Here is a 9,519-nt window from a genome sequence, read left to right as displayed (position 1 = left end):
CTCCCTCTGTATTTACCCATATTTCTCCTATTCCCACCCACTGTACTTATTCCCTTAGGCCAAGGTCCCAGCAGCACAGTTTTATGATACATAAACACATATTTCATGAATTTATTAATTACTCTGCTCTGTGTAAAAAAAGTTCATTTCTGCTTCCATGACAGCAGCAGAGAGACTACAGGACATAAGAAAAACAATATATAAATCATGTGAGGGTAAGAATTCTTCAGGAAAATGATGATTTATGATGTTGAAATCGGGTCAACTTGAAAGGCGTCTGTGCACGGACTCTTGAAGAAGATGGGTGTCCTCAGTCAGCTGGAATGTGAGACACTCCACTCTTTATTAGGCAGTGAATGCAGCACCCTTTACAAGTCCCTCCCTGCTGTTTACTGCTTTCACATCTCCACTGGAGGAACCACGGAGGGTTACTCAGAATGTTTGTGCAGCATTTCATCCTGTAGACAGGGCTGCACTGCACCTGTGTGTGTGTGTGTGTGTGTGTGTGTGTGTGTACATGTGTGTATGTTTGTGTGTTTGTGCTTGAGTGTGTGTAGGTGTGTGCATGTGTGTATGTGTGTCTCTGTACATGCATAGGTGTGTGTAGGTGTGTGAGTGTGCAGCTTGGTATCACCTGTCACTTCTCTGTGCCAGTTGAGAAAGCTACTTTTTGGATTTGTACCCCTGGTTCAGTGGGTTACGCCCCCTCCTGGCACAGGCCTATCTCCCTGATCCTGCACAGGGCAAACTGGTCCTCAGAGTCACAAAGTGTGGAAGGAAGGTGGGTGATTGCACACCAACACACTCTCACCCACAACTCCAACAAACAGCACCAACACACACTCTCACCCACAACTCCAACAAACAGCACCAACACACACTCTCACCCACAACTCCAACAAACAGCACACATGCTGAGGCTCTGAGGGCTCTGGGCAGCTGACCCAGATTCACAGATTCATTGTCAAATATTTAATACTCTCTTCAACACAATCTTTACAACATTTTATAATGGGGAAAAAATATAAAATTTAGACGAGTGTAGCTCTATCATTTCATGGTATTCTGGTATTCTGGATTTCTCCAATAAAAGAAGATGCCATTTGTTGCTGTCTGCCTCTGTGCATCTAAAGCAGACCTGGAACATTAGGTTAGGGAAAAAAGTGACTGTGTTTGCTCTGGCTGCCCATTTAATAGACAAAGTAAAAATAGAGAAAAACCAAGGCTCTCATGCACTGCCAGTGGGAACAGGAGCCCTTGTTAAAGTAAGCCCCTTTAAACTATGAGAATCTGGCAGCGATACATCTCAGTGGCATTTTAGCATTTAGTGTCTGAGACTGAAAGCACGACACACAGTAGCTTTTGTGAACACGCTTAGGTGTGCACTACCCACTGTGAGTGTGCACTACCTGCAATGAGTGTGCGCTTGCGCTGTAAGAGAAATGCACTTTACCTGCGTGAGAAGGGTACTGCTCAGCTCTCAACATTGACTGCACTGAGTTTGGACCATATTTCTGAATGCATACTCCAGCAGGAATAGCGTGCAAACCCAGTCTTCCCTACTGGCACACACACACAGACTCACGTACACATGCACAGACTCACACACACACACAGACTCACACACACAGACTCGCATACACATGCACAGACTCACACACACTACGACGTTACAGATTGTCACTGAAACACACGGAAAGGATGTGACTTAATCCGCAAGTTTCTCCCCTTTGAGCATTGGCCGAATTATTGAACAGAGACAATAAGAACGGCCTGCGTGCGTCCTCTTTGATGTGAATGAGGTCATCAGCCTCTCTTTGATCTGAGAGAATGGAACACAGAAAGGGGAAGAGTTCTGTCCGCGACAGATAGAGACAATGAGGACAAAGTAGAAGAGCGGACAAAAGAAAACAGCAACGATGCCCCCCTTGAGGACCTGATGTTAGAACAGCCACACTGTTACTCACACAACTATGCTGCTGCACGAGCCCAGCCCCTGACCTCTCACTAGCCCTGTGCTCCACCCACTCTAAAAGTCCATGACAACATGTTGGAAACTGTTCCTGTAGTGTTTTTACGTAACTGCAACTTCCATAACCCAAAACCCTTTAAAGACAAAGTCCGACTACAAATGAAAACTGAATAAGATATAATGTATGGAGGTTTACACATGGCTGTGTACTGTACCATTAAAACAGGTTTATTGGACACCATGGCCTGGTTAGTAGCCTACATGCAAAGTTGTGTGCATTTTGTGGGTCCTAAAATGTACATTTACACAATTCTGCCAAGTGGGTATGAAGCTTTTTTTGTCTGATTTTAGGCCGTCTACAAAGCTAAAAGCGCATCCTTCTTCACTTCGTTATACAGTATTTTATTGTGTTACACTACCAAATGTCTCAGTCCCGCACACATGCATATAATATTGTGACTTAACTTGCTCTTTTGGTTTTGTTATTTGGTGGATATTTTTGTTGCTCTGCTCTGTGTTTTACCTCTCCAGCACTGAGCCGCTCACCGCTTGCGAGAGTGTGCGTACCATAAGTTCATGGAGACACTGGTGCCAAGTGACCACAGAAGAAGAACGTAGCACCATTAGGGCCCCCACGCAAAGCTGTGAGTCTGACTCATCACTTTCCTGTCTGCTCCTCCAGCCAGGGCCCGGCCAGCTGTGCGACATCACTTCCTGTGCGTCTCTCCCGACTGTCAGCCGGGCCGTATCAAAGACTTCCGATCCAGGCAGCTGTGAGGTCAGGTCACCCTCCACCTCCCCGTCCACCGGCGTGGGGGCAAAGAGGAGGGTCTCTCAAACACAGACACGAGTCAGGGACTCCAGCACGTTCGTTTCCTCTGGAAGGAAAACGTACATCTGGAGGAGGAGGAGGAGGAGGAGAAAAGCAGAGCAGTGCAGCATTCGTGCGTATGTTTATGCAAAACAAAATGTATGCGAGAGTAGTGTTGAGTAAGGTGTGCATATGTGGAAGTGAAAGTGTGGAATCGTGAGGGTAGGGGCGTGTTTGTGTGTGACCGTGAGAGGAAGAGTGCGAGGTACGGTAGTTTACATGTGTGACAGAGTGTGTGTGTGTGTGTGTGAGAGAGAGAGAGAGAGAGAGAGAGAGAGAGAGAGCGAAGCAGTACTACACTGCCCTCTTGTGGACGAATAGAAATACAACAGGCATCTTAGACTTAAATGCCAGCTCCAGAAAAGCTTCAAGATTATCCAAGTTCATTATAATTCATCATACTTAAAGGTACAATAGGTAATTTCTGACTTCTAAAGGTCAAGAGAGGAATAGCAGCAACCAACATCTTCAAACCAGAACACTGTTTATCCCTCCCCCTTCTCTGTAAACATGCTGGCGTTTAAACACCATTGGCTCTAGCAATTAGAACCAATTTTCAATCAATGAGCTTGAAATTATGGTACAGTGATACCATATTTTGGTACAGAGTGTCGGGCCTTCAACTGTATATTTTGAAACCTGAATTTAAGGACTATAAACACAGGCAAGAGGTGAGTCAACATGTCAGTGAGCCTTTTTCAATCATAGGAAGGGATTTACAATGGTCTTGTAACAATGTTTTAACACTAAATTCTTACCTATTGTACCTTTAAGCAAGTGAACTAAACATAACAAAATAAATAGATAAATAAGAAAAAGATCAACTTGAAGATGGAGAGATGGACCGATAAACTGAGAAGCAGACTAGAAAGATGGGGAAAGAAGTGGGAGGGTTAAGAGTAACAGAAAATGGCGAAATGTGGAAACAGATAATATGTGTGAGATCGTGAGACAGAAAAAGCAAATCTTCCACATTTTTTTTAACTTTTAAGTAGCCCATGAGTTAAGTAGCTCATCAATGGGAGGTTACAGTAACGGGAGGTTATAGTTTTGTATTTGGAATGTGAGTGTTCTATAATCATCCCATTGGTGATCAATTTCCTATCATTTATGTACACTCAACGAGCACTTTATTAGGAACATTTTTACTTTATTACAACTATTTATTCATGCGATTACCTCATCAGCCAATTGTGTGGCAGCAGTGCAATTCATACAATAATGTAGATACAGGTCAGGAGCTTCAGTTAATGTTCACATCAACCATCAGAATGGGGAAAACTTGAGATCCAAGTCGTGGAATGATTGTTGGTGGCAGACAAAGGGTGGTTTGAGTATCTCAGAAACTGCTGATCTCCTAGGATCTCTAGAGTTTACAAAGAATGGCGCAAAAAACTTCAGAAATCCAGTGAGCAGCAGTTCTGCAGACAGAAATGCCTTCTTAATGAGAGACATCAAAGGAGAATGACCAGACCGGTCAAAGCTGACAGGAAGGTGACAGTATCAGAAATAACCACACATTACAACAGTGGTATGCAGAAGAGCATCTCTGAACAAACAACGCATCATAACTAGGCTACAGCAGTAGAAGTCTAAAAAATGAGTCTAATAAATACCTAATAAAGTGCTCTGTGAGTGTGTTTTTTTTTTAAGGAAGGACATAGCGCTCCCCCTGGTGGCACACAGTAAACTGAAGTGTTCGACACTGAAGCACATTCATCCTCGATGAAGCTGTGTTCTTTCAGACAGATTTTATATCCCTTTTGAAATCCCTTTTTTTGCTATCCCATATCTAATTGAGCTGAGCTGAGCTTGAAGCTGTGGGTGAGAGTGTGTGTTGGTGCTGTTTGTTGGAGTTGTAGGTGAGAGTGTGTGTTGGGGCGGTTTTTCTGGAGTTTTGGGTGAGAGAATGTGTTGCTGCTGTTTGTAGCAGTTGTGCGTGAGAGAATGTGTTAGTGCTGTTTGTTGGAGTTGTGGGTGAGTGTGTGTTGGTGCTGTTTGTTGGCGTTGTGGGCGAGAGTGTGTGTTGGTGCTGTTTGTTGGAGTTGTGGGTGAGAGTGTGTGTTGGTGCTGCTTGTTGGAGTTGTGGGTGAGAGTGTGTTGGTGTTATGTGCTGAAGCTGTGGGTGAATGCATTTTTCTTGAAATCAATGAAAAATGGTCCACAGTTTAGTCCACATAGACTGCTGGTGTGCTACCTGTATTAAGAGTTTTGAAAAAGCGTAGCCTACTCAGCATTGGGACACGGGTATAACCAATTATAAAACACGTACAGATTTAAGCCTAATTAATGAATTCCTAAACAAAATGGTTGTCAAATACTGGGCCATGGCGTTTGGACCGTTGGTTTTTGTGATATTATTTTGCGCAGTTATCAACAGTATACATTAACGTGAGCTGGCTATCTACGAATCTTTTACGTTAGTTAGTGAACTGGCTAAACATAGCAATGGAATCGTACTTGGCGAATTCGTTGCGGCTAACTCGGTCTGTATTTTCTTTTAGGTAATTATTTAAAATGTATTTAAATTGTAAGTAGGCCGGACAAGACATTAAACGCCAGACAAGAACGTTTAGAATGTATTGGATCTAGGCTACTTTTTTGCAGATCCTCGTCGATGCGTTTTTGCGTTTAGACGATTAGCGTTTTACACAAATAAAAAATAAAAATGGTCGAGCCAGCCAGGAGTCGAACCTGGAATCTTCTGATCCGTAGTCAGACGCGTTATCCATTGCGCCACTGGCCCGATACAAAGACCCGGAAGCCAGGGGGGAATAATATATACAGGTATTTTCTGAAATAATGTCTGATTTGTATTGTCACGTAAAATTCACACGGTCATTTTTTCCACCTCCACATTTTGAAAGGTAGCTACCTACAGAGATTTTTTACACGGGTCGTTTAAGCAGATTTGATGGAGCTGGGACTCATTTATTCCTGATTGTGAAATCCACTCAAATCATTTTCTGCTACTAAGAATCGCTTGGGAACTGGGTATTTGTGCATTTGGAATGAGAGTCCGTATCGCTATGAAGAATAGTGTGACCGGACGAGTATATCCACCAAAATGTTCGTGAACGTAAATTTGGATTCGCATAGGACTCAAAGCTTGGCTTTATACCCTTGCCCCGATCTATGCCTCACTACAATTTTAGGTCTTTGGTGAGTTCCTGACTACTTTTTTTTTTTTTTTTCCCCCTGACATTCAGTGTGGATTGCGGGACTTTATATACACACACAGGTGTGTGCCTTTATAAACTATGGCAATTCAATTCGCAATAGATGGTGAGACGGGTGCGTGGGGGGTTTGGACCCAAAATGCACGACTCAGAAACAATGGTGTAGTAAAGTCCCGTCAGGGCCTTATTCGGAGAATATCCAGAGAGCGTAGTCAAAAACAAGCAATGTTCGTACACGTAAAATCCAGCCCAAAAACCAAAGCGCAGTACCGAGGGAGAAGGCAGTCTCATAACTGGTAGTCCGGTAGCCAGGAAAGCTGTCAGCGGGGCAGAAGTACAGGCCCCGGGTAGGCAGGCTCAGGGTCGATGGCGGCGCAAGAGTCAAGACCGAAGTCTGCTCCGCGGGGCAAAAGCACAAAGACAGCAGGCAATGGTCAACAAACAGAAGTCAATTATCTTTGGTCAATAAACATCCTTGACTGTAACGGGTAGCCACCGGCTTGCCAAAACCACTCAACAGGTGCACTAATGCAATTTCACAACGACAAGACATGAAACTGAGCTTTATATGCAGGTGTAGACAGGTGTAGACAATTAGCTTGAGAGCAGCATGAGAATGGAAATCAGGTGTGGAGGATTGACAAGTTAACGAGGTAATTAGTAATCGTTAGTAATAAACCAGTGGAGGCTCCTCCATAGAGGTGGAGGAGGCCTGGCCTCCCCAATAATTTGAGAGAAGAGAGAGATTTAAAAAAAACAATAAATATATTTATTTTATTTATTTATTTTAACAAAAAACATATTTTTTATTTTTTATATTCATATTATTTTAGTTTTGTTCATAAATCTAAATTTTCCCATGGCTAAAACCCAATATTGCAATTGTAAAGCAACAGGCCAGATTTCCCTATCAGTTTGTATTAAGGGAGGCCAGGCCTCCCCTAGGAAATTCGCTTTTCATAGAAGTCAATGTAATGCATTTTTTTTCATGCCAATATGTGATTGGCCAGATCACTGAAAATGGGTGGGCAACGGAGGCCTGGCCTCACCATGCATTGTGTCCAGGGCTGAAAGATTGACATTTTGTTCGTCCAATCACATGCTACTGGTTCATTTGGAATCAACTGTCCTTTCCTTTCCTATTCAACACAGAAGCCATTTTGAGAATTCGCTAGTCACTTCAGTCAAACAAACACACGCCATAGTGGCTACGAGTGTCCTATCAACTTGTGCTTTTCAGGAAATTTAGAGAACACCCCTGGAGTTTATAGCTCATTTGGCCAAACACTTTTGCTTAAAGCTACCTCGGAAGTCGGCGAGATTCTAGCGCAATTTGAGATCTTGGGCTGGAGATATGCAGATTCCAGATACTAGGGAGTGAGAATGACATTCAATAGGTCATGTTAGACACCATTTGGGATTTATTGAACAGTTTTATTTTTAATGTAGTCCATTTCGTTTTATTACAAGTCAATTTAATAATCTTCCATATCAAATTACCGAATTGTTGCTCTGTGAGGAAATTCACTCTAAATACGAATAGAGTGCTGCCCTCTAGTGGATAACGTTAACGTTAGATAAAGCCAACTGGAACCATATTTTTACATATTTTATATTAAATATATTGAATAAAACTACATATGATAAAGAAAGTGTTATCTTATCTTTTTTATATGCTAAACTTGATTAAATTGGTGATTACATGTTGAAGCTGTAGAAGAATGAAAAATGTAAGCTAAACAAAATAGTTTTTAACTACATAATTAAAATTCCTGCCTTTTACACATGTTCACTTGGCATTTATATTACATCCAAATGTCATTTCTCAGCTTAATTATCAGGCAGGCTCATAGACTTACAGCAATGTCATTTCTTCAGGAAGGCACAAGGCTAAGCTCTGCACAATGAATTTCATCAGCCAGAACTTTCTGACTGTAGCTTACACTCCAAATAGTATGCCTTTGGCCAGCACAAAGACAGATAAGAGAACAGGGAACATTCCATCGCGAGTGAAGTGAGCAAGCGGAAAAAAATGGCCTCCTCAATTCTGGAAGTCACCAGCCTCCACTGTAATAAACCTATCCTGCCCTAGCGTTAGTAAATTAGTAAATGACATGCACAAGAAACGTAAGGTAACATGAACACATGGTTAGAATGTTAGTATTACCCAATCCTGATCTAGCGTTGTAGATTAGTAAGAAGACAATTAGGGTGTGAGTGACAGAAAGGGAGAGAGAGAAAGCTGGAATGCAAGATTTGCAGAAAGACACAAAAAAGTGTATGCTAATCAATGAACAGTACAGCATAACATGAAACATAAATTGTGACATAACAAGTTTGCTAAATAATGACAATAAACTATATAACATGACATGGCAAGACTAAGAAATAAATGGTAACAAGAACTAAACATGAAACATAACATGACATGACAATGAAACGTAACAAGAAATAAAACATAAAAACGTGGCGAGGCTAGAATAACATAATACGTGACATGACAATAATGTAACTAAGACAATGACTAAACATAAAACATGACATGACAAGCATGAAACGTGACAGATGGACTCTGAATACTTATGTAAATGAGGGATTAAAGTTTTTGATTTGTAATAAATTTGCAAGAATTTCTAAAAACATGTTTTGACTTTTGTTGATGGGCTAAAATGGCAATTTTATCCGTTAGAAATGAGATCTACAACACCATAAATTGGTCTGAAAAGTGGTCTGAGTACTGAGTCAGAAACGGGCTAAATCTCTCATCGATAGGGTGAATGTGTCGACCACATTTTGTGCAGGTGTATTTCCTTCAGCTTGCCTTAAAAGCCTAATTAAGTGTCATAGACTTTTGGCATGTTTTGAACATTCAAAATGGACAAGCCAGTATTGCTGATTCTAACCCCTCTGGGCATATGGAAGAATGGTGCAGTGCAAGTTGATTCTGATTCTGAATATAACAAATGTAACCAATGTCCACCTGGTACTCTGCTGATATTTCCATACATTATAAAGCAATTACATTATTACATTACATTACATTAAGCAGGAGACAATCCTCCCCTGGAGCAATGCAGGCAGGGTTAAGGGCCTTGCTCAAGGGCCCAACGGCTGTGTGGATCTTATTGTGGCTTCACCGGGATTAGAGCCACTGATCTCTTGCGTGTCCCAGTCATTTACCTTAACTACTACGTTACAGGCCACCCCAATTGTATGTCCTATTGAGATGGCTCTACAATATTGTTATTTTATACTACCTATTCTTGTCATGCTACATGATATTCCTGAACTGACGTGGTTTGCTTTTGGAGATATACTCAAGTGAACAAATGTTTTAGTAAGCAGAACCTTTTCTCCAAAATAATAGGGCTTCAACTCAGCTCAATAATATCATATCCAAACCCAAGCCTGATGGGGACAAGTCCTCTGAATTGTCTTAGATAACCCCCCATGCAGCACCTATTATATGAACCTGTTTAATGTGACAATCGTGAAAA

General features: G+C 41.7%; 1 non-coding gene across 1 annotated transcript; it reads right to left on the bottom strand.

The window, feature by feature from the left end:
- Positions 1-5,516: 5,516 nt before the first annotated feature.
- trnar-acg (transfer RNA arginine (anticodon ACG)) lies at positions 5,517-5,589 on the bottom strand. Its single transcript has one exon. It is a non-coding gene; the product is annotated as a tRNA-Arg (tRNA).
- Between the last annotated feature and the right edge of the window lie 3,930 nt (positions 5,590-9,519).

The sequence above is a fragment of the Conger conger genome, chromosome 6 (genome assembly GCF_963514075.1).
Source record: "Conger conger chromosome 6, fConCon1.1, whole genome shotgun sequence".
NCBI lineage: Eukaryota > Metazoa > Chordata > Actinopteri > Anguilliformes > Congridae > Conger > Conger conger.
This window is presented reverse-complemented; position numbering and strand designations above follow the sequence as displayed.